This window comes from Saimiri boliviensis, chromosome 14 (assembly GCF_048565385.1).
Source record: "Saimiri boliviensis isolate mSaiBol1 chromosome 14, mSaiBol1.pri, whole genome shotgun sequence".
Taxonomy (NCBI): domain Eukaryota; kingdom Metazoa; phylum Chordata; class Mammalia; order Primates; family Cebidae; genus Saimiri; species Saimiri boliviensis.
The window spans coordinates 77887223-77909944 of NC_133462.1; the positions used below are offsets into that span (position 1 = coordinate 77887223).

At 71.1% G+C, this 22722-nt stretch overlaps 14 non-coding genes across 14 annotated transcripts; all 14 read left to right on the forward strand.

Moving 5' to 3' along the window:
- Window positions 1-1315: 1315 nt before the first annotated feature.
- Window positions 1316-1434, forward strand: LOC141581335 (5S ribosomal RNA). The gene has a single exon (XR_012513929.1). It is a non-coding gene; the product is annotated as a 5S ribosomal RNA (ribosomal RNA).
- A 1519-nt stretch (window positions 1435-2953) lies between these two features.
- LOC141581299 (5S ribosomal RNA) lies at window positions 2954-3073 on the forward strand. Its single transcript, XR_012513893.1, has one exon. It is a non-coding gene; the product is annotated as a 5S ribosomal RNA (ribosomal RNA).
- Window positions 3074-4545: 1472 nt separating this feature from the next.
- Window positions 4546-4664, forward strand: LOC141581336 (5S ribosomal RNA). The gene has a single exon (XR_012513930.1). It is a non-coding gene; the product is annotated as a 5S ribosomal RNA (ribosomal RNA).
- A 1519-nt stretch (window positions 4665-6183) lies between these two features.
- LOC141581300 (5S ribosomal RNA) lies at window positions 6184-6303 on the forward strand. Its single transcript, XR_012513894.1, has one exon. It is a non-coding gene; the product is annotated as a 5S ribosomal RNA (ribosomal RNA).
- A 1471-nt stretch (window positions 6304-7774) lies between these two features.
- Window positions 7775-7893, forward strand: LOC141581337 (5S ribosomal RNA). Its single transcript, XR_012513931.1, has one exon. It is a non-coding gene; the product is annotated as a 5S ribosomal RNA (ribosomal RNA).
- Window positions 7894-9412: 1519 nt separating this feature from the next.
- Window positions 9413-9532, forward strand: LOC141581301 (5S ribosomal RNA). Its single transcript, XR_012513895.1, has one exon. It is a non-coding gene; the product is annotated as a 5S ribosomal RNA (ribosomal RNA).
- A 1472-nt stretch (window positions 9533-11004) lies between these two features.
- Window positions 11005-11123, forward strand: LOC141581338 (5S ribosomal RNA). Its single transcript, XR_012513932.1, has one exon. It is a non-coding gene; the product is annotated as a 5S ribosomal RNA (ribosomal RNA).
- Window positions 11124-12645: 1522 nt separating this feature from the next.
- LOC141581302 (5S ribosomal RNA) lies at window positions 12646-12765 on the forward strand. Its single transcript, XR_012513896.1, has one exon. It is a non-coding gene; the product is annotated as a 5S ribosomal RNA (ribosomal RNA).
- Window positions 12766-14234: 1469 nt separating this feature from the next.
- On the forward strand, window positions 14235-14353 carry LOC141581339 (5S ribosomal RNA). The gene has a single exon (XR_012513933.1). It is a non-coding gene; the product is annotated as a 5S ribosomal RNA (ribosomal RNA).
- A 1521-nt stretch (window positions 14354-15874) lies between these two features.
- LOC141581303 (5S ribosomal RNA) lies at window positions 15875-15994 on the forward strand. Its single transcript, XR_012513897.1, has one exon. It is a non-coding gene; the product is annotated as a 5S ribosomal RNA (ribosomal RNA).
- A 1474-nt stretch (window positions 15995-17468) lies between these two features.
- Window positions 17469-17587, forward strand: LOC141581343 (5S ribosomal RNA). Its single transcript, XR_012513937.1, has one exon. It is a non-coding gene; the product is annotated as a 5S ribosomal RNA (ribosomal RNA).
- Window positions 17588-19105: 1518 nt separating this feature from the next.
- On the forward strand, window positions 19106-19225 carry LOC141581304 (5S ribosomal RNA). The gene has a single exon (XR_012513898.1). It is a non-coding gene; the product is annotated as a 5S ribosomal RNA (ribosomal RNA).
- A 1470-nt stretch (window positions 19226-20695) lies between these two features.
- Window positions 20696-20814, forward strand: LOC141581345 (5S ribosomal RNA). Its single transcript, XR_012513939.1, has one exon. It is a non-coding gene; the product is annotated as a 5S ribosomal RNA (ribosomal RNA).
- A 1516-nt stretch (window positions 20815-22330) lies between these two features.
- LOC141581305 (5S ribosomal RNA) lies at window positions 22331-22450 on the forward strand. Its single transcript, XR_012513899.1, has one exon. It is a non-coding gene; the product is annotated as a 5S ribosomal RNA (ribosomal RNA).
- Window positions 22451-22722: the final 272 nt, after the last annotated feature.

Below are 22722 nucleotides of genomic sequence, written 5' to 3' on the forward strand. Positions count from 1 at the left end.
GCTGGGCTCCAGCCTGGGCACCGAGGGCCGGGACCCGACCCCCCAAGGCGCAGGCCCGGGGTCCCTGCCGTCCAGGGTGTCTTCCCGCTCCCGGGACGCCCGGTGAACGCAATTCACTCACCCGGCGCCGCCGCAACCGTCCGAGACCGGAGCCCGCCCGGGGTAGGTAGAGGCAGAGGCGGGCAGGGCCAGCGGGTCCCACAGACGCAAGCCAAGGCCTCTGCTCCAGACCTCATGGGCTGCTGTGCCGGGGAAAAGGACGGCGCCTTCGCCAGCCACCAGGAAAGCGGTTTCTGTGCGCCCGCATCCCCATCGCCGCCAACTCCGCCTAAGCCCCAGTCTCGAGGGCAGGAGAGAGAGACGCAGGCCTCGGGCCCTGTCTCCCTGCAGATGGCGGGGCCCACCGCAGCCAGTGGACGGCGAGGAGCCAACAGAGGAAGGACCCTAGCAGAGGCGCAGCCAACGCACCCAACCGAGCCAAGAGAAAAAACGCGTGTCAGGGCGCCGTCGGTCCTCCCGCGTGGGCGGCCCTGCCAGCCCGTCCTGAGCCAGCCCAAGCAGCCTCCACCCCACCCCGGCCTGCTCCAAGAGGCCCTGTCCGTCAGAGCAGAGCGCTGGCTCTCCAAGGCTCTATCGCTGTGGCTCTCTAGCTGCCTCACCCCCCCCCCTCCCTTTCTGTTCTGCCCCCTGTAGCTGGCGCCCGTTCTGCGGCTCTGGCTGTCGTCTGTCACTCTCTGTCTTTCTCTCCCTTTCTTTCGGTCTCTCCGCCCGTCTCTCCTCTGCTCTCCTTGGGCGAGTGCGTCAGCCCCTCTGGTCCCGGGGTCAGGCTGCCGGCTCTAGCGCCAGCGCGGGACACAGCGAGGGCTCCGCCCCGCCCCCCGGCCCCTGAGCCGCACCAGGGAGCGTGGTGGGTGCGCTGGGAGAAAAAGAACCCGCGGGGCTGGGCCGCCTCTGGGTTCCTGGGCAGCCGTGGCGGCTCTGAGTGGCAGGGGCACGAGGGGGCCTTGCCGGAGGGGCGGCGGCGGATCCCAAAGTATCCCTCGGCGGCGGCGGCGGCGGCAAGGCGGAGGCCCCGGAGGAAGCCCCGGGACCCCGAGCGCTCGGCGCAGACCCTGTCGTCCCCGCCGGCGACGACGGGAGGCTCCGAGAGGCCGACGGAAGGCGCGGCGCAGCGTGGCGCAGCGCGGCGGCCGGCGGTGCCAGGGCATAGCGTGGAAGAGCGGCCCAGCCGGCCGGCAGGGCTCGCGGTGACGCCTGGAGTCGGGCGGGCGTGGCTGCGGGCCGCCTTTTGGGGCAGCCAAAGGCCACCGCCAGCGTCTACGGCCATACCACCCTGAACGCGCCCGATCTCGTCTGATCTCGGAAGCTAAGCAGGGTCGGGCCTGGTTAGTACTTGGATGGGAGACCGCCTGGGAATACCGGGTGCTGTAGGCTTTTGGCTCTTCCGCTCCCTGCCTTCTTTTGTCCCTCTTTTGTCGCTGGGCTTCCCCAGCGGCCCCCGACTCTGCTCCCCCTCTTTCCGCCCGTCCGCGACCCCGCCGCAGCCTGGGACCTCCGCGGGGGGGGAGGGGGGGGGCGGCAGGGTGGGAGCGGGTGGATCGGCCATCGCAGCACCCCCCAGGCTGCTGGCAGCGTCTACCGCCTCTTCCGCCGGTGCCGGGAGGGACGGGACCCGACCCCCACCTCCGAATCCGCAGGCAGGCGCCGCTTCCCTGCCCCGTCGGGTGCTTTCTTTCTCCCGGGACGCCCGGGCAGTTCAAGTGACCCACGCGGCGCCGCCCCAAGCCCGGGGCGGCCAGGGGGCAGCGGGTGCCACAGACGCCAGCCGAGACCTCCGCTCCAGAACGCCTGGGTTCCTTCTTCCGTTTGGCCAGCCGCCGGGAAAATCGTCCCCGTGCGCTTGGATTCCCGCGGCCACCCACTTCGTGTAAACTCTAGTCCCGAGCGCACCGGAGAGGTCCAGGCCCCGGGCCCCGTGGGCACGCTGGGCGCCACGCCTCCCGCCAGACCGACGGGTGCGCGCTACATATCTGGGGGCGGGGGTGGGGGTGGGGGCCGGGGTGGCCCACCGCACCAGGAGGACGGGGAGAAGCCAACAGAGGAAGGACCCTACGAGACGCACCCCCCAAAGCAAGCAACCAACCCAGCCGCGGCAAAACACGTCCCAGGGCTCCGTCGGTCCTCCCGGACCCGCGCGGCCCTGCCACTCTGTTCGGGGCCAGCCCAAGCTCCCTGCACCCTACCGGGCCTGCTCCAGGGAGCCGGGTCCACCACGGCAGAGTGCTCCCTCTCCAAGGCTCAAGCGCTCTGGCTCTCTGATTCCCTCAGCGTCTCTCTTTCTTGTCTTCCCCTTCCACCTTGCGCTCTTTCTGGCCCACCCTTGGGTCTGTCTGTGTGTCTCTGTCTCCATCCTCCTGGTCCTCTCCGTCTCTCTCCGTATCGCTGTCTCTCCGCGTGTGTCCGTTTCTACCGTTCCCTCCCTCGCTCGCTGGCTCTCCTTCGAGCTGTCTGTGTCTACGTGCCTGTGCCTGGGCCTGCGTGGGTGCTCGTGCCACTGGGCTCGTGTGTGTGTGTGTGTGGGAGGGGTGGGGTTGTGTTCGTCGTGGTGGCGGTGGCGGTGGCGGTGGCGGCGGCGGCGGTGGTGGTGGCGTTGTTGGAGTCGGCGGGGCCCTCTGGGTGTCCCTCGGCCCCTGTGTTGGGATCAGGAGCCCGGCCGTCGTGACGACGAAGACAAGCGAAATCGGGAGGCGTGGGGAGGCCGCAGGAAAGCGGAGCCCCGCGTCGGGGCAGAGCTGGGGCGGTAGACCCGGAGAGCGGCCGAGCCCGGCAGCGGGCGAGCGGCTCGGGGGGGTCTCCGACCCGAGCCCCGCGGCCAGGCGGTGGCAGTGAGGCCTGGCGTCGGGCGGCCGTGGCTGCGCCGGCCTCGTGGGGCAGCCAGGGGCCCGCTGCTGGCGTCTACGGCCATGCCGCCCTGGACGCGCCCGATCTCGTCAGATCTCGGAAGCAAAGCAGGGTCGGGCCTGGTTAGTACCTGGACGGGAGACCGCCTGGGGAACACCGGGTGCCGTGGGCTTTCGGCTCTTCGCTGCCTGCCCCTGGCCTTTTTGCGGTCGCCGTGCTTCTCAAGCGCCCGGTTTTCCGTCCCGCCTGCGACCCCGCCGCAGCCCGGCACCAGCAGCGGCCGGGCAGCAGCACGCCTCCTCTTCGGCCTGGCCGCCGCCCATCAGGAGCTGGGCTCCAGCCTGGGCACCGAGGGCCGGGACCCGACCCCCCAAGGCGCAGGCCCGGGGTCCCTGCCGTCCAGGGTGTCTTCCCGCTCCCGGGACGCCCGGTGAACGCAATTCACTCACCCGGCGCCGCCGCAACCGTCCGAGACCGGAGCCCGCCCGGGGTAGGTAGAGGCAGAGGCGGGCAGGGCCAGCGGGTCCCACAGACGCAAGCCAAGGCCTCTGCTCCAGACCTCATGGGCTGCTGTGCCGGGGAAAAGGACGGCGCCTTCGCCAGCCACCAGGAAAGCGGTTTCTGTGCGCCCGCATCCCCATCGCCGCCAACTCCGCCTAAGCCCCAGTCTCGAGGGCAGGAGAGAGAGACGCAGGCCTCGGGCCCTGTCTCCCTGCAGATGGCGGGGCCCACCGCAGCCAGTGGACGGCGAGGAGCCAACAGAGGAAGGACCCTAGCAGAGGCGCAGCCAACGCACCCAACCGAGCCAAGAGAAAAAACGCGTGTCAGGGCGCCGTCGGTCCTCCCGCGTGGGCGGCCCTGCCAGCCCGTCCTGAGCCAGCCCAAGCAGCCTCCACCCCACCCCGGCCTGCTCCAAGAGGCCCTGTCCGTCAGAGCAGAGCGCTGGCTCTCCAAGGCTCTATCGCTGTGGCTCTCTAGCTGCCTCACCCCCCCCCCCTCCCTTTCTGTTCTGCCCCCTGTAGCTGGCGCCCGTTCTGCGGCTCTGGCTGTCGTCTGTCACTCTCTGTCTTTCTCTCCCTTTCTTTCGGTCTCTCCGCCCGTCTCTCCTCTGCTCTCCTTGGGCGAGTGCGTCAGCCCCTCTGGTCCCGGGGTCAGGCTGCCGGCTCTAGCGCCAGCGCGGGACACAGCGAGGGCTCCGCCCCGCCCCCCGGCCCCTGAGCCGCACCAGGGAGCGTGGTGGGTGCGCTGGGAGAAAAAGAACCCGCGGGGCTGGGCCGCCTCTGGGTTCCTGGGCAGCCGTGGCGGCTCTGAGTGGCAGGGGCACGAGGGGGCCTTGCCGGAGGGGCGGCGGCGGATCCCAAAGTATCCCTCGGCGGCGGCGGCGGCGGCAAGGCGGAGGCCCCGGAGGAAGCCCCGGGACCCCGAGCGCTCGGCGCAGACCCTGTCGTCCCCGCCGGCGACGACGGGAGGCTCCGAGAGGCCGACGGAAGGCGCGGCGCAGCGTGGCGCAGCGCGGCGGCCGGCGGTGCCAGGGCATAGCGTGGAAGAGCGGCCCAGCCGGCCGGCAGGGCTCGCGGTGACGCCTGGAGTCGGGCGGGCGTGGCTGCGGGCCGCCTTTTGGGGCAGCCAAAGGCCACCGCCAGCGTCTACGGCCATACCACCCTGAACGCGCCCGATCTCGTCTGATCTCGGAAGCTAAGCAGGGTCGGGCCTGGTTAGTACTTGGATGGGAGACCGCCTGGGAATACCGGGTGCTGTAGGCTTTTGGCTCTTCCGCTCCCTGCCTTCTTTTGTCCCTCTTTTGTCGCTGGGCTTCCCCAGCGGCCCCCGACTCTGCTCCCCCTCTTTCCGCCCGTCCGCGACCCCGCCGCAGCCTGGGACCTCCGCGGGGGGGGAGGGGGGGGGCGGCAGGGTGGGAGCGGGTGGATCGGCCATCGCAGCACCCCCCAGGCTGCTGGCAGCGTCTACCGCCTCTTCCGCCGGTGCCGGGAGGGACGGGACCCGACCCCCACCTCCGAATCCGCAGGCAGGCGCCGCTTCCCTGCCCCGTCGGGTGCTTTCTTTCTCCCGGGACGCCCGGGCAGTTCAAGTGACCCACGCGGCGCCGCCCCAAGCCCGGGGCGGCCAGGGGGCAGCGGGTGCCACAGACGCCAGCCGAGACCTCCGCTCCAGAACGCCTGGGTTCCTTCTTCCGTTTGGCCAGCCGCCGGGAAAATCGTCCCCGTGCGCTTGGATTCCCGCGGCCACCCACTTCGTGTAAACTCTAGTCCCGAGCGCACCGGAGAGGTCCAGGCCCCGGGCCCCGTGGGCACGCTGGGCGCCACGCCTCCCGCCAGACCGACGGGTGCGCGCTACATATCTGGGGGCGGGGGTGGGGGTGGGGGCCGGGGTGGCCCACCGCACCAGGAGGACGGGGAGAAGCCAACAGAGGAAGGACCCTACGAGACGCACCCCCCAAAGCAAGCAACCAACCCAGCCGCGGCAAAACACGTCCCAGGGCTCCGTCGGTCCTCCCGGACCCGCGCGGCCCTGCCACTCTGTTCGGGGCCAGCCCAAGCTCCCTGCACCCTACCGGGCCTGCTCCAGGGAGCCGGGTCCACCACGGCAGAGTGCTCCCTCTCCAAGGCTCAAGCGCTCTGGCTCTCTGATTCCCTCAGCGTCTCTCTTTCTTGTCTTCCCCTTCCACCTTGCGCTCTTTCTGGCCCACCCTTGGGTCTGTCTGTGTGTCTCTGTCTCCATCCTCCTGGTCCTCTCCGTCTCTCTCCGTATCGCTGTCTCTCCGCGTGTGTCCGTTTCTACCGTTCCCTCCCTCGCTCGCTGGCTCTCCTTCGAGCTGTCTGTGTCTACGTGCCTGTGCCTGGGCCTGCGTGGGTGCTCGTGCCACTGGGCTCGTGTGTGTGTGTGTGTGGGAGGGGTGGGGTTGTGTTCGTCGTGGTGGCGGTGGCGGTGGCGGTGGCGGCGGCGGCGGTGGTGGTGGCGTTGTTGGAGTCGGCGGGGCCCTCTGGGTGTCCCTCGGCCCCTGTGTTGGGATCAGGAGCCCGGCCGTCGTGACGACGAAGACAAGCGAAATCGGGAGGCGTGGGGAGGCCGCAGGAAAGCGGAGCCCCGCGTCGGGGCAGAGCTGGGGCGGTAGACCCGGAGAGCGGCCGAGCCCGGCAGCGGGCGAGCGGCTCGGGGGGGTCTCCGACCCGAGCCCCGCGGCCAGGCGGTGGCAGTGAGGCCTGGCGTCGGGCGGCCGTGGCTGCGCCGGCCTCGTGGGGCAGCCAGGGGCCCGCTGCTGGCGTCTACGGCCATGCCGCCCTGGACGCGCCCGATCTCGTCAGATCTCGGAAGCAAAGCAGGGTCGGGCCTGGTTAGTACCTGGACGGGAGACCGCCTGGGGAACACCGGGTGCCGTGGGCTTTCGGCTCTTCGCTGCCTGCCCCTGGCCTTTTTGCGGTCGCCGTGCTTCTCAAGCGCCCGGTTTTCCGTCCCGCCTGCGACCCCGCCGCAGCCCGGCACCAGCAGCGGCCGGGCAGCAGCACGCCTCCTCTTCGGCCTGGCCGCCGCCCATCAGGAGCTGGGCTCCAGCCTGGGCACCGAGGGCCGGGACCCGACCCCCCAAGGCGCAGGCCCGGGGTCCCTGCCGTCCAGGGTGTCTTCCCGCTCCCGGGACGCCCGGTGAACGCAATTCACTCACCCGGCGCCGCCGCAACCGTCCGAGACCGGAGCCCGCCCGGGGTAGGTAGAGGCAGAGGCGGGCAGGGCCAGCGGGTCCCACAGACGCAAGCCAAGGCCTCTGCTCCAGACCTCATGGGCTGCTGTGCCGGGGAAAAGGACGGCGCCTTCGCCAGCCACCAGGAAAGCGGTTTCTGTGCGCCCGCATCCCCATCGCCGCCAACTCCGCCTAAGCCCCAGTCTCGAGGGCAGGAGAGAGAGACGCAGGCCTCGGGCCCTGTCTCCCTGCAGATGGCGGGGCCCACCGCAGCCAGTGGACGGCGAGGAGCCAACAGAGGAAGGACCCTAGCAGAGGCGCAGCCAACGCACCCAACCGAGCCAAGAGAAAAAACGCGTGTCAGGGCGCCGTCGGTCCTCCCGCGTGGGCGGCCCTGCCAGCCCGTCCTGAGCCAGCCCAAGCAGCCTCCACCCCACCCCGGCCTGCTCCAAGAGGCCCTGTCCGTCAGAGCAGAGCGCTGGCTCTCCAAGGCTCTATCGCTGTGGCTCTCTAGCTGCCTCACCCCCCCCCCTCCCTTTCTGTTCTGCCCCCTGTAGCTGGCGCCCGTTCTGCGGCTCTGGCTGTCGTCTGTCACTCTCTGTCTTTCTCTCCCTTTCTTTCGGTCTCTCCGCCCGTCTCTCCTCTGCTCTCCTTGGGCGAGTGCGTCAGCCCCTCTGGTCCCGGGGTCAGGCTGCCGGCTCTAGCGCCAGCGCGGGACACAGCGAGGGCTCCGCCCCGCCCCCCGGCCCCTGAGCCGCACCAGGGAGCGTGGTGGGTGCGCTGGGAGAAAAAGAACCCGCGGGGCTGGGCCGCCTCTGGGTTCCTGGGCAGCCGTGGCGGCTCTGAGTGGCAGGGGCACGAGGGGGCCTTGCCGGAGGGGCGGCGGCGGATCCCAAAGTATCCCTCGGCGGCGGCGGCGGCGGCAAGGCGGAGGCCCCGGAGGAAGCCCCGGGACCCCGAGCGCTCGGCGCAGACCCTGTCGTCCCCGCCGGCGACGACGGGAGGCTCCGAGAGGCCGACGGAAGGCGCGGCGCAGCGTGGCGCAGCGCGGCGGCCGGCGGTGCCAGGGCATAGCGTGGAAGAGCGGCCCAGCCGGCCGGCAGGGCTCGCGGTGACGCCTGGAGTCGGGCGGGCGTGGCTGCGGGCCGCCTTTTGGGGCAGCCAAAGGCCACCGCCAGCGTCTACGGCCATACCACCCTGAACGCGCCCGATCTCGTCTGATCTCGGAAGCTAAGCAGGGTCGGGCCTGGTTAGTACTTGGATGGGAGACCGCCTGGGAATACCGGGTGCTGTAGGCTTTTGGCTCTTCCGCTCCCTGCCTTCTTTTGTCCCTCTTTTGTCGCTGGGCTTCCCCAGCGGCCCCCGACTCTGCTCCCCCTCTTTCCGCCCGTCCGCGACCCCGCCGCAGCCTGGGACCTCCGCGGGGGGGGAGGGGGGGGGCGGCAGGGTGGGAGCGGGTGGATCGGCCATCGCAGCACCCCCCAGGCTGCTGGCAGCGTCTACCGCCTCTTCCGCCGGTGCCGGGAGGGACGGGACCCGACCCCCACCTCCGAATCCGCAGGCAGGCGCCGCTTCCCTGCCCCGTCGGGTGCTTTCTTTCTCCCGGGACGCCCGGGCAGTTCAAGTGACCCACGCGGCGCCGCCCCAAGCCCGGGGCGGCCAGGGGGCAGCGGGTGCCACAGACGCCAGCCGAGACCTCCGCTCCAGAACGCCTGGGTTCCTTCTTCCGTTTGGCCAGCCGCCGGGAAAATCGTCCCCGTGCGCTTGGATTCCCGCGGCCACCCACTTCGTGTAAACTCTAGTCCCGAGCGCACCGGAGAGGTCCAGGCCCCGGGCCCCGTGGGCACGCTGGGCGCCACGCCTCCCGCCAGACCGACGGGTGCGCGCTACATATCTGGGGGCGGGGGTGGGGGTGGGGGCCGGGGTGGCCCACCGCACCAGGAGGACGGGGAGAAGCCAACAGAGGAAGGACCCTACGAGACGCACCCCCCAAAGCAAGCAACCAACCCAGCCGCGGCAAAACACGTCCCAGGGCTCCGTCGGTCCTCCCGGACCCGCGCGGCCCTGCCACTCTGTTCGGGGCCAGCCCAAGCTCCCTGCACCCTACCGGGCCTGCTCCAGGGAGCCGGGTCCACCACGGCAGAGTGCTCCCTCTCCAAGGCTCAAGCGCTCTGGCTCTCTGATTCCCTCAGCGTCTCTCTTTCTTGTCTTCCCCTTCCACCTTGCGCTCTTTCTGGCCCACCCTTGGGTCTGTCTGTGTGTCTCTGTCTCCATCCTCCTGGTCCTCTCCGTCTCTCTCCGTATCGCTGTCTCTCCGCGTGTGTCCGTTTCTACCGTTCCCTCCCTCGCTCGCTGGCTCTCCTTCGAGCTGTCTGTGTCTACGTGCCTGTGCCTGGGCCTGCGTGGGTGCTCGTGCCAGTGGGCTCGTGTGTGTGTGTGTGTGGGAGGGGTGGGGTTGTGTTCGTCGTGGTGGCGGTGGCGGTGGCGGTGGCGGCGGCGGCGGTGGTGGTGGCGTTGTTGGAGTCGGCGGGGCCCTCTGGGTGTCCCTCGGCCCCTGTGTTGGGATCAGGAGCCCGGCCGTCGTGACGACGAAGACAAGCGAAATCGGGAGGCGTGGGGAGGCCGCAGGAAAGCGGAGCCCCGCGTCGGGGCAGAGCTGGGGCGGTAGACCCGGAGAGCGGCCGAGCCCGGCAGCGGGCGAGCGGCTCGGGGGGGTCTCCGACCCGAGCCCCGCGGCCAGGCGGTGGCAGTGAGGCCTGGCGTCGGGCGGCCGTGGCTGCGCCGGCCTCGTGGGGCAGCCAGGGGCCCGCTGCTGGCGTCTACGGCCATGCCGCCCTGGACGCGCCCGATCTCGTCAGATCTCGGAAGCAAAGCAGGGTCGGGCCTGGTTAGTACCTGGACGGGAGACCGCCTGGGGAACACCGGGTGCCGTGGGCTTTCGGCTCTTCGCTGCCTGCCCCTGGCCTTTTTGCGGTCGCCGTGCTTCTCAAGCGCCCGGTTTTCCGTCCCGCCTGCGACCCCGCCGCAGCCCGGCACCAGCAGCGGCCGGGCAGCAGCACGCCTCCTCTTCGGCCTGGCCGCCGCCCATCAGGAGCTGGGCTCCAGCCTGGGCACCGAGGGCCGGGACCCGACCCCCCAAGGCGCAGGCCCGGGGTCCCTGCCGTCCAGGGTGTCTTCCCGCTCCCGGGACGCCCGGTGAACGCAATTCACTCACCCGGCGCCGCCGCAACCGTCCGAGACCGGAGCCCGCCCGGGGTAGGTAGAGGCAGAGGCGGGCAGGGCCAGCGGGTCCCACAGACGCAAGCCAAGGCCTCTGCTCCAGACCTCATGGGCTGCTGTGCCGGGGAAAAGGACGGCGCCTTCGCCAGCCACCAGGAAAGCGGTTTCTGTGCGCCCGCATCCCCATCGCCGCCAACTCCGCCTAAGCCCCAGTCTCGAGGGCAGGAGAGAGAGACGCAGGCCTCGGGCCCTGTCTCCCTGCAGATGGCGGGGCCCACCGCAGCCAGTGGACGGCGAGGAGCCAACAGAGGAAGGACCCTAGCAGAGGCGCAGCCAACGCACCCAACCGAGCCAAGAGAAAAAACGCGTGTCAGGGCGCCGTCGGTCCTCCCGCGTGGGCGGCCCTGCCAGCCCGTCCTGAGCCAGCCCAAGCAGCCTCCACCCCACCCCGGCCTGCTCCAAGAGGCCCTGTCCGTCAGAGCAGAGCGCTGGCTCTCCAAGGCTCTATCGCTGTGGCTCTCTAGCTGCCTCACCCCCCCCCCCTCCCTTTCTGTTCTGCCCCCTGTAGCTGGCGCCCGTTCTGCGGCTCTGGCTGTCGTCTGTCACTCTCTGTCTTTCTCTCCCTTTCTTTCGGTCTCTCCGCCCGTCTCTCCTCTGCTCTCCTTGGGCGAGTGCGTCAGCCCCTCTGGTCCCGGGGTCAGGCTGCCGGCTCTAGCGCCAGCGCGGGACACAGCGAGGGCTCCGCCCCGCCCCCCGGCCCCTGAGCCGCACCAGGGAGCGTGGTGGGTGCGCTGGGAGAAAAAGAACCCGCGGGGCTGGGCCGCCTCTGGGTTCCTGGGCAGCCGTGGCGGCTCTGAGTGGCAGGGGCACGAGGGGGCCTTGCCGGAGGGGCGGCGGCGGATCCCAAAGTATCCCTCGGCGGCGGCGGCGGCGGCAAGGCGGAGGCCCCGGAGGAAGCCCCGGGACCCCGAGCGCTCGGCGCAGACCCTGTCGTCCCCGCCGGCGACGACGGGAGGCTCCGAGAGGCCGACGGAAGGCGCGGCGCAGCGTGGCGCAGCGCGGCGGCCGGCGGTGCCAGGGCATAGCGTGGAAGAGCGGCCCAGCCGGCCGGCAGGGCTCGCGGTGACGCCTGGAGTCGGGCGGGCGTGGCTGCGGGCCGCCTTTTGGGGCAGCCAAAGGCCACCGCCAGCGTCTACGGCCATACCACCCTGAACGCGCCCGATCTCGTCTGATCTCGGAAGCTAAGCAGGGTCGGGCCTGGTTAGTACTTGGATGGGAGACCGCCTGGGAATACCGGGTGCTGTAGGCTTTTGGCTCTTCCGCTCCCTGCCTTCTTTTGTCCCTCTTTTGTCGCTGGGCTTCCCCAGCGGCCCCCGACTCTGCTCCCCCTCTTTCCGCCCGTCCGCGACCCCGCCGCAGCCTGGGACCTCCGCGGGGGGGGAGGGGGGGGGGCGGCAGGGTGGGAGCGGGTGGATCGGCCATCGCAGCACCCCCCAGGCTGCTGGCAGCGTCTACCGCCTCTTCCGCCGGTGCCGGGAGGGACGGGACCCGACCCCCACCTCCGAATCCGCAGGCAGGCGCCGCTTCCCTGCCCCGTCGGGTGCTTTCTTTCTCCCGGGACGCCCGGGCAGTTCAAGTGACCCACGCGGCGCCGCCCCAAGCCCGGGGCGGCCAGGGGGCAGCGGGTGCCACAGACGCCAGCCGAGACCTCCGCTCCAGAACGCCTGGGTTCCTTCTTCCGTTTGGCCAGCCGCCGGGAAAATCGTCCCCGTGCGCTTGGATTCCCGCGGCCACCCACTTCGTGTAAACTCTAGTCCCGAGCGCACCGGAGAGGTCCAGGCCCCGGGCCCCGTGGGCACGCTGGGCGCCACGCCTCCCGCCAGACCGACGGGTGCGCGCTACATATCTGGGGGCGGGGGTGGGGGTGGGGGCCGGGGTGGCCCACCGCACCAGGAGGACGGGGAGAAGCCAACAGAGGAAGGACCCTACGAGACGCACCCCCCAAAGCAAGCAACCAACCCAGCCGCGGCAAAACACGTCCCAGGGCTCCGTCGGTCCTCCCGGACCCGCGCGGCCCTGCCACTCTGTTCGGGGCCAGCCCAAGCTCCCTGCACCCTACCGGGCCTGCTCCAGGGAGCCGGGTCCACCACGGCAGAGTGCTCCCTCTCCAAGGCTCAAGCGCTCTGGCTCTCTGATTCCCTCAGCGTCTCTCTTTCTTGTCTTCCCCTTCCACCTTGCGCTCTTTCTGGCCCACCCTTGGGTCTGTCTGTGTGTCTCTGTCTCCATCCTCCTGGTCCTCTCCGTCTCTCTCCGTATCGCTGTCTCTCCGCGTGTGTCCGTTTCTACCGTTCCCTCCCTCGCTCGCTGGCTCTCCTTCGAGCTGTCTGTGTCTACGTGCCTGTGCCTGGGCCTGCGTGGGTGCTCGTGCCAGTGGGCTCGTGTGTGTGTGTGTGTGTGGGAGGGGTGGGGTTGTGTTCGTCGTGGTGGCGGTGGCGGTGGCGGTGGCGGCGGCGGCGGTGGTGGTGGCGTTGTTGGAGTCGGCGGGGCCCTCTGGGTGTCCCTCGGCCCCTGTGTTGGGATCAGGAGCCCGGCCGTCGTGACGACGAAGACAAGCGAAATCGGGAGGCGTGGGGAGGCCGCAGGAAAGCGGAGCCCCGCGTCGGGGCAGAGCTGGGGCGGTAGACCCGGAGAGCGGCCGAGCCCGGCAGCGGGCGAGCGGCTCGGGGGGGTCTCCGACCCGAGCCCCGCGGCCAGGCGGTGGCAGTGAGGCCTGGCGTCGGGCGGCCGTGGCTGCGCCGGCCTCGTGGGGCAGCCAGGGGCCCGCTGCTGGCGTCTACGGCCATGCCGCCCTGGACGCGCCCGATCTCGTCAGATCTCGGAAGCAAAGCAGGGTCGGGCCTGGTTAGTACCTGGACGGGAGACCGCCTGGGGAACACCGGGTGCCGTGGGCTTTCGGCTCTTCGCTGCCTGCCCCTGGCCTTTTTGCGGTCGCCGTGCTTCTCAAGCGCCCGGTTTTCCGTCCCGCCTGCGACCCCGCCGCAGCCCGGCACCAGCAGCGGCCGGGCAGCAGCACGCCTCCTCTTCGGCCTGGCCGCCGCCCATCAGGAGCTGGGCTCCAGCCTGGGCACCGAGGGCCGGGACCCGACCCCCCAAGGCGCAGGCCCGGGGTCCCTGCCGTCCAGGGTGTCTTCCCGCTCCCGGGACGCCCGGTGAACGCAATTCACTCACCCGGCGCCGCCGCAACCGTCCGAGACCGGAGCCCGCCCGGGGTAGGTAGAGGCAGAGGCGGGCAGGGCCAGCGGGTCCCACAGACGCAAGCCAAGGCCTCTGCTCCAGACCTCATGGGCTGCTGTGCCGGGGAAAAGGACGGCGCCTTCGCCAGCCACCAGGAAAGCGGTTTCTGTGCGCCCGCATCCCCATCGCCGCCAACTCCGCCTAAGCCCCAGTCTCGAGGGCAGGAGAGAGAGACGCAGGCCTCGGGCCCTGTCTCCCTGCAGATGGCGGGGCCCACCGCAGCCAGTGGACGGCGAGGAGCCAACAGAGGAAGGACCCTAGCAGAGGCGCAGCCAACGCACCCAACCGAGCCAAGAGAAAAAACGCGTGTCAGGGCGCCGTCGGTCCTCCCGCGTGGGCGGCCCTGCCAGCCCGTCCTGAGCCAGCCCAAGCAGCCTCCACCCCACCCCGGCCTGCTCCAAGAGGCCCTGTCCGTCAGAGCAGAGCGCTGGCTCTCCAAGGCTCTATCGCTGTGGCTCTCTAGCTGCCTCACCCCCCCCCCTCCCTTTCTGTTCTGCCCCCTGTAGCTGGCGCCCGTTCTGCGGCTCTGGCTGTCGTCTGTCACTCTGTCTTTCTCTCCCTTTCTTTCGGTCTCTCCGCCCGTCTCTCCTCTGCTCTCCTTGGGCGAGTGCGTCAGCCCCTCTGGTCCCGGGGTCAGGCTGCCGGCTCTAGCGCCAGCGCGGGACACAGCGAGGGCTCCGCCCCGCCCCCCGGCCCCTGAGCCGCACCAGGGAGCGTGGTGGGTGCGCTGGGAGAAAAAGAACCCGCGGGGCTGGGCCGCCTCTGGGTTCCTGGGCAGCCGTGGCGGCTCTGAGTGGCAGGGGCACGAGGGGGCCTTGCCGGAGGGGCGGCGGCGGATCCCAAAGTATCCCTCGGCGGCGGCGGCGGCGGCAAGGCGGAGGCCCCGGAGGAAGCCCCGGGACCCCGAGCGCTCGGCGCAGACCCTGTCGTCCCCGCCGGCGACGACGGGAGGCTCCGAGAGGCCGACGGAAGGCGCGGCGCAGCGTGGCGCAGCGCGGCGGCCGGCGGTGCCAGGGCATAGCGTGGAAGAGCGGCCCAGCCGGCCGGCAGGGCTCGCGGTGACGCCTGGAGTCGGGCGGGCGTGGCTGCGGGCCGCCTTTTGGGGCAGCCAAAGGCCACCGCCAGCGTCTACGGCCATACCACCCTGAACGCGCCCGATCTCGTCTGATCTCGGAAGCTAAGCAGGGTCGGGCCTGGTTAGTACTTGGATGGGAGACCGCCTGGGAATACCGGGTGCTGTAGGCTTTTGGCTCTTCCGCTCCCTGCCTTCTTTTGTCCCTCTTTTGTCGCTGGGCTTCCCCAGCGGCCCCCGACTCTGCTCCCCCTCTTTCCGCCCGTCCGCGACCCCGCCGCAGCCTGGGACCTCCGCGGGGGGGGAGGGGGGGGGCGGCAGGGTGGGAGCGGGTGGATCGGCCATCGCAGCACCCCCCAGGCTGCTGGCAGCGTCTACCGCCTCTTCCGCCGGTGCCGGGAGGGACGGGACCCGACCCCCACCTCCGAATCCGCAGGCAGGCGCCGCTTCCCTGCCCCGTCGGGTGCTTTCTTTCTCCCGGGACGCCCGGGCAGTTCAAGTGACCCACGCGGCGCCGCCCCAAGCCCGGGGCGGCCAGGGGGCAGCGGGTGCCACAGACGCCAGCCGAGACCTCCGCTCCAGAACGCCTGGGTTCCTTCTTCCGTTTGGCCAGCCGCCGGGAAAATCGTCCCCGTGCGCTTGGATTCCCGCGGCCACCCACTTCGTGTAAACTCTAGTCCCGAGCGCACCGGAGAGGTCCAGGCCCCGGGCCCCGTGGGCACGCTGGGCGCCACGCCTCCCGCCAGACCGACGGGTGCGCGCTACATATCTGGGGGCGGGGGTGGGGGTGGGGGCCGGGGTGGCCCACCGCACCAGGAGGACGGGGAGAAGCCAACAGAGGAAGGACCCTACGAGACGCACCCCCCAAAGCAAGCAACCAACCCAGCCGCGGCAAAACACGTCCCAGGGCTCCGTCGGTCCTCCCGGACCCGCGCGGCCCTGCCACTCTGTTCGGGGCCAGCCCAAGCTCCCTGCACCCTACCGGGCCTGCTCCAGGGAGCCGGGTCCACCACGGCAGAGTGCTCCCTCTCCAAGGCTCAAGCGCTCTGGCTCTCTGATTCCCTCAGCGTCTCTCTTTCTTGTCTTCCCCTTCCACCTTGCGCTCTTTCTGGCCCACCCTTGGGTCTGTCTGTGTGTCTCTGTCTCCATCCTCCTGGTCCTCTCCGTCTCTCTCCGTATCGCTGTCTCTCCGCGTGTGTCCGTTTCTACCGTTCCCTCCCTCGCTCGCTGGCTCTCCTTCGAGCTGTCTGTGTCTACGTGCCTGTGCCTGGGCCTGCGTGGGTGCTCGTGCCAGTGGGCTCGTGTGTGTGTGTGTGTGTGGGAGGGGTGGGGTTGTGTTCGTCGTGGTGGCGGTGGCGGTGGCGGTGGCGGCGGCGGCGGTGGTGGTGGCGTTGTTGGAGTCGGCGGGGCCCTCTGGGTGTCCCTCGGCCCCTGTGTTGGGATCAGGAGCCCGGCCGTCGTGACGACGAAGACAAGCGAAATCGGGAGGCGTGGGGAGGCCGCAGGAAAGCGGAGCCCCGCGTCGGGGCAGAGCTGGGGCGGTAGACCCGGAGAGCGGCCGAGCCCGGCAGCGGGCGAGCGGCTCGGGGGGGTCTCCGACCCGAGCCCCGCGGCCAGGCGGTGGCAGTGAGGCCTGGCGTCGGGCGGCCGTGGCTGCGCCGGCCTCGTGGGGCAGCCAGGGGCCCGCTGCTGGCGTCTACGGCCATGCCGCCCTGGACGCGCCCGATCTCGTCAGATCTCGGAAGCAAAGCAGGGTCGGGCCTGGTTAGTACCTGGACGGGAGACCGCCTGGGGAACACCGGGTGCCGTGGGCTTTCGGCTCTTCGCTGCCTGCCCCTGGCCTTTTTGCGGTCGCCGTGCTTCTCAAGCGCCCGGTTTTCCGTCCCGCCTGCGACCCCGCCGCAGCCCGGCACCAGCAGCGGCCGGGCAGCAGCACGCCTCCTCTTCGGCCTGGCCGCCGCCCATCAGGAGCTGGGCTCCAGCCTGGGCACCGAGGGCCGGGACCCGACCCCCCAAGGCGCAGGCCCGGGGTCCCTGCCGTCCAGGGTGTCTTCCCGCTCCCGGGACGCCCGGTGAACGCAATTCACTCACCCGGCGCCGCCGCAACCGTCCGAGACCGGAGCCCGCCCGGGGTAGGTAGAGGCAGAGGCGGGCAGGGCCAGCGGGTCCCACAGACGCAAGCCAAGGCCTCTGCTCCAGACCTCATGGGCTGCTGTGCCGGGGAAAAGGACGGCGCCTTCGCCAGCCACCAGGAAAGCGGTTTCTGTGCGCCCGCATCCCCATCGCCGCCAACTCCGCCTAAGCCCCAGTCTCGAGGGCAGGAGAGAGAGAGACGCAGGCCTCGGGCCCTGTCTCCCTGCAGATGGCGGGGCCCACCGCAGCCAGTGGACGGCGAGGAGCCAACAGAGGAAGGACCCTAGCAGAGGCGCAGCCAACGCACCCAACCGAGCCAAGAGAAAAAACGCGTGTCAGGGCGCCGTCGGTCCTCCCGCGTGGGCGGCCCTGCCAGCCCGTCCTGAGCCAGCCCAAGCAGCCTCCACCCCACCCCGGCCTGCTCCAAGAGGCCCTGTCCGTCAGAGCAGAGCGCTGGCTCTCCAAGGCTCTATCGCTGTGGCTCTCTAGCTGCCTCACCCCCCCCCCCTCCCTTTCTGTTCTGCCCCCTGTAGCTGGCGCCCGTTCTGCGGCTCTGGCTGTCGTCTGTCACTCTCTGTCTTTCTCTCCCTTTCTTTCGGTCTCTCCGCCCGTCTCTCCTCTGCTCTCCTTGGGCGAGTGCGTCAGCCCCTCTGGTCCCGGGGTCAGGCTGCCGGCTCTAGCGCCAGCGCGGGACACAGCGAGGGCTCCGCCCCGCCCCCCGGCCCCTGAGCCGCACCAGGGAGCGTGGTGGGTGCGCTGGGAGAAAAAGAACCCGCGGGGCTGGGCCGCCTCTGGGTTCCTGGGCAGCCGTGGCGGCTCTGAGTGGCAGGGGCACGAGGGGGCCTTGCCGGAGGGGCGGCGGCGGATCCCAAAGTATCCCTCGGCGGCGGCGGCGGCGGCAAGGCGGAGGCCCCGGAGGAAGCCCCGGGACCCCGAGCGCTCGGCGCAGACCCTGTCGTCCCCGCCGGCGACGACGGGAGGCTCCGAGAGGCCGACGGAAGGCGCGGCGCAGCGTGGCGCAGCGCGGCGGCCGGCGGTGCCAGGGCATAGCGTGGAAGAGCGGCCCAGCCGGCCGGCAGGGCTCGCGGTGACGCCTGGAGTCGGGCGGGCGTGGCTGCGGGCCGCCTTTTGGGGCAGCCAAAGGCCACCGCCAGCGTCTACGGCCATACCACCCTGAACGCGCCCGATCTCGTCTGATCTCGGAAGCTAAGCAGGGTCGGGCCTGGTTAGTACTTGGATGGGAGACCGCCTGGGAATACCGGGTGCTGTAGGCTTTTGGCTCTTCCGCTCCCTGCCTTCTTTTGTCCCTCTTTTGTCGCTGGGCTTCCCCAGCGGCCCCCGACTCTGCTCCCCCTCTTTCCGCCCGTCCGCGACCCCGCCGCAGCCTGGGACCTCCGCGGGGGGGGAGGGGGGGGCGGCAGGGTGGGAGCGGGTGGATCGGCCATCGCAGCACCCCCCAGGCTGCTGGCAGCGTCTACCGCCTCTTCCGCCGGTGCCGGGAGGGACGGGACCCGACCCCCACCTCCGAATCCGCAGGCAGGCGCCGCTTCCCTGCCCCGTCGGGTGCTTTCTTTCTCCCGGGACGCCCGGGCAGTTCAAGTGACCCACGCGGCGCCGCCCCAAGCCCGGGGCGGCCAGGGGGCAGCGGGTGCCACAGACGCCAGCCGAGACCTCCGCTCCAGAACGCCTGGGTTCCTTCTTCCGTTTGGCCAGCCGCCGGGAAAATCGTCCCCGTGCGCTTGGATTCCCGCGGCCACCCACTTCGTGTAAACTCTAGTCCCGAGCGCACCGGAGAGGTCCAGGCCCCGGGCCCCGTGGGCACGCTGGGCGCCACGCCTCCCGCCAGACCGACGGGTGCGCGCTACATATCTGGGGGCGGGGGTGGGGGTGGGGGCCGGGGTGGCCCACCGCACCAGGAGGACGGGGAGAAGCCAACAGAGGAAGGACCCTACGAGACGCACCCCCCAAAGCAAGCAACCAACCCAGCCGCGGCAAAACACGTCCCAGGGCTCCGTCGGTCCTCCCGGACCCGCGCGGCCCTGCCACTCTGTTCGGGGCCAGCCCAAGCTCCCTGCACCCTACCGGGCCTGCTCCAGGGAGCCGGGTCCACCACGGCAGAGTGCTCCCTCTCCAAGGCTCAAGCGCTCTGGCTCTCTGATTCCCTCAGCGTCTCTCTTTCTTGTCTTCCCCTTCCACCTTGCGCTCTTTCTGGCCCACCCTTGGGTCTGTCTGTGTGTCTCTGTCTCCATCCTCCTGGTCCTCTCCGTCTCTCTCCGTATCGCTGTCTCTCCGCGTGTGTCCGTTTCTACCGTTCCCTCCCTCGCTCGCTGGCTCTCCTTCGAGCTGTCTGTGTCTACGTGCCTGTGCCTGGGCCTGCGTGGGTGCTCGTGCCAGTGGGCTCGTGTGTGTGTGTGTGTGGGAGGGGTGGGGTTGTGTTCGTCGTGGTGGCGGTGGCGGTGGCGGTGGCGGCGGCGGCGGTGGTGGTGGCGTTGTTGGAGTCGGCGGGGCCCTCTGGGTGTCCCTCGGCCCCTGTGTTGGGATCAGGAGCCCGGCCGTCGTGACGACGAAGACAAGCGAAATCGGGAGGCGTGGGGAGGCCGCAGGAAAGCGGAGCCCCGCGTCGGGGCAGAGCTGGGGCGGTAGACCCGGAGAGCGGCCGAGCCCGGCAGCGGGCGAGCGGCTCGGGGGGGTCTCCGACCCGAGCCCCGCGGCCAGGCGGTGGCAGTGAGGCCTGGCGTCGGGCGGCCGTGGCTGCGCCGGCCTCGTGGGGCAGCCAGGGGCCCGCTGCTGGCGTCTACGGCCATGCCGCCCTGGACGCGCCCGATCTCGTCAGATCTCGGAAGCAAAGCAGGGTCGGGCCTGGTTAGTACCTGGACGGGAGACCGCCTGGGGAACACCGGGTGCCGTGGGCTTTCGGCTCTTCGCTGCCTGCCCCTGGCCTTTTTGCGGTCGCCGTGCTTCTCAAGCGCCCGGTTTTCCGTCCCGCCTGCGACCCCGCCGCAGCCCGGCACCAGCAGCGGCCGGGCAGCAGCACGCCTCCTCTTCGGCCTGGCCGCCGCCCATCAGGAGCTGGGCTCCAGCCTGGGCACCGAGGGCCGGGACCCGACCCCCCAAGGCGCAGGCCCGGGGTCCCTGCCGTCCAGGGTGTCTTCCCGCTCCCGGGACGCCCGGTGAACGCAATTCACTCACCCGGCGCCGCCGCAACCGTCCGAGACCGGAGCCCGCCCGGGGTAGGTAGAGGCAGAGGCGGGCAGGGCCAGCGGGTCCCACAGACGCAAGCCAAGGCCTCTGCTCCAGACCTCATGGGCTGCTGTGCCGGGGAAAAGGACGGCGCCTTCGCCAGCCACCAGGAAAGCGGTTTCTGTGCGCCCGCATCCCCATCGCCGCCAACTCCGCCTAAGCCCCAGTCTCGAGGGCAGGAGAGAGAGACGCAGGCCTCGGGCCCTGTCTCCCTGCAGATGGCGGGGCCCACCGCAGCCAGTGGACGGCGAGGAGCCAACAGAGGAAGGACCCTAGCAGAGGCGCAGCCAACGCACCCAACCGAGCCAAGAGAAAAAACGCGTGTCAGGGCGCCGTCGGTCCTCCCGCGTGGGCGGCCCTGCCAGCCCGTCCTGAGCCAGCCCAAGCAGCCTCCACCCCACCCCGGCCTGCTCCAAGAGGCCCTGTCCGTCAGAGCAGAGCGCTGGCTCTCCAAGGCTCTATCGCTGTGGCTCTCTAGCTGCCTCACCCCCCCCCTCCCTTTCTGTTCTGCCCCCTGTAGCTGGCGCCCGTTCTGCGGCTCTGGCTGTCGTCTGTCACTCTCTGTCTTTCTCTCCCTTTCTTTCGGTCTCTCCGCCCGTCTCTCCTCTGCTCTCCTTGGGCGAGTGCGTCAGCCCCTCTGGTCCCGGGGTCAGGCTGCCGGCTCTAGCGCCAGCGCGGGACACAGCGAGGGCTCCGCCCCGCCCCCCGGCCCCTGAGCCGCACCAGGGAGCGTGGTGGGTGCGCTGGGAGAAAAAGAACCCGCGGGGCTGGGCCGCCTCTGGGTTCCTGGGCAGCCGTGGCGGCTCTGAGTGGCAGGGGCACGAGGGGGCCTTGCCGGAGGGGCGGCGGCGGATCCCAAAGTATCCCTCGGCGGCGGCGGCGGCGGCAAGGCGGAGGCCCCGGAGGAAGCCCCGGGACCCCGAGCGCTCGGCGCAGACCCTGTCGTCCCCGCCGGCGACGACGGGAGGCTCCGAGAGGCCGACGGAAGGCGCGGCGCAGCGTGGCGCAGCGCGGCGGCCGGCGGTGCCAGGGCATAGCGTGGAAGAGCGGCCCAGCCGGCCGGCAGGGCTCGCGGTGACGCCTGGAGTCGGGCGGGCGTGGCTGCGGGCCGCCTTTTGGGGCAGCCAAAGGCCACCGCCAGCGTCTACGGCCATACCACCCTGAACGCGCCCGATCTCGTCTGATCTCGGAAGCTAAGCAGGGTCGGGCCTGGTTAGTACTTGGATGGGAGACCGCCTGGGAATACCGGGTGCTGTAGGCTTTTGGCTCTTCCGCTCCCTGCCTTCTTTTGTCCCTCTTTTGTCGCTGGGCTTCCCCAGCGGCCCCCGACTCTGCTCCCCCTCTTTCCGCCCGTCCGCGACCCCGCCGCAGCCTGGGACCTCCGCGGGGGGGGGGGGGGGCGGCAGGGTGGGAGCGGGTGGATCGGCCATCGCAGCACCCCCCAGGCTGCTGGCAGCGTCTACCGCCTCTTCCGCCGGTGCCGGGAGGGACGGGACCCGACCCCCACCTCCGAATCCGCAGGCAGGCGCCGCTTCCCTGCCCCGTCGGGTGCTTTCTTTCTCCCGGGACGCCCGGGCAGTTCAAGTGACCCACGCGGCGCCGCCCCAAGCCCGGGGCGGCCAGGGGGCAGCGGGTGCCACAGACGCCAGCCGAGACCTCCGCTCCAGAACGCCTGGGTTCCTTCTTCCGTTTGGCCAGCCGCCGGGAAAATCGTCCCCGTGCGCTTGGATTCCCGCGGCCACCCACTTCGTGTAAACTCTAGTCCCGAGCGCACCGGAGAGGTCCAGGCCCCGGGCCCCGTGGGCACGCTGGGCGCCACGCCTCCCGCCAGACCGACGGGTGCGCGCTACATATCTGGGGGCGGGGGTGGGGGTGGGGGCCGGGGTGGCCCACCGCACCAGGAGGACGGGGAGAAGCCAACAGAGGAAGGACCCTACGAGACGCACCCCCCAAAGCAAGCAACCAACCCAGCCGCGGCAAAACACGTCCCAGGGCTCCGTCGGTCCTCCCGGACCCGCGCGGCCCTGCCACTCTGTTCGGGGCCAGCCCAAGCTCCCTGCACCCTACCGGGCCTGCTCCAGGGAGCCGGGTCCACCACGGCAGAGTGCTCCCTCTCCAAGGCTCAAGCGCTCTGGCTCTCTGATTCCCTCAGCGTCTCTCTTTCTTGTCTTCCCCTTCCACCTTGCGCTCTTTCTGGCCCACCCTTGGGTCTGTCTGTGTGTCTCTGTCTCCATCCTCCTGGTCCTCTCCGTCTCTCTCCGTATCGCTGTCTCTCCGCGTGTGTCCGTTTCTACCGTTCCCTCCCTCGCTCGCTGGCTCTCCTTCGAGCTGTCTGTGTCTACGTGCCTGTGCCTGGGCCTGCGTGGGTGCTCGTGCCACTGGGCTCGTGTGTGTGTGTGTGTGGGAGGGGTGGGGTTGTGTTCGTCGTGGTGGCGGTGGCGGTGGCGGTGGCGGCGGCGGCGGTGGTGCTGGCGTTGTTGGAGTCGGCGGGGCCCTCTGGGTGTCCCTCGGCCCCTGTGTTGGGATCAGGAGCCCGGCCGTCGTGACGACGAAGACAAGCGAAATCGGGAGGCGTGGGGAGGCCGCAGGAAAGCGGAGCCCCGCGTCGGGGCAGAGCTGGGGCGGTAGACCCGGAGAGCGGCCGAGCCCGGCAGCGGGCGAGCGGCTCGGGGGGGTCTCCGACCCGAGCCCCGCGGCCAGGCGGTGGCAGTGAGGCCTGGCGTCGGGCGGCCGTGGCTGCGCCGGCCTCGTGGGGCAGCCAGGGGCCCGCTGCTGGCGTCTACGGCCATGCCGCCCTGGACGCGCCCGATCTCGTCAGATCTCGGAAGCAAAGCAGGGTCGGGCCTGGTTAGTACCTGGACGGGAGACCGCCTGGGGAACACCGGGTGCCGTGGGCTTTCGGCTCTTCGCTGCCTGCCCCTGGCCTTTTTGCGGTCGCCGTGCTTCTCAAGCGCCCGGTTTTCCGTCCCGCCTGCGACCCCGCCGCAGCCCGGCACCAGCAGCGGCCGGGCAGCAGCACGCCTCCTCTTCGGCCTGGCCGCCGCCCATCAGGAGCTGGGCTCCAGCCTGGGCACCGAGGGCCGGGACCCGACCCCCCAAGGCGCAGGCCCGGGGTCCCTGCCGTCCAGGGTGTCTTCCCGCTCCCGGGACGCCCGGTGAACGCAATTCA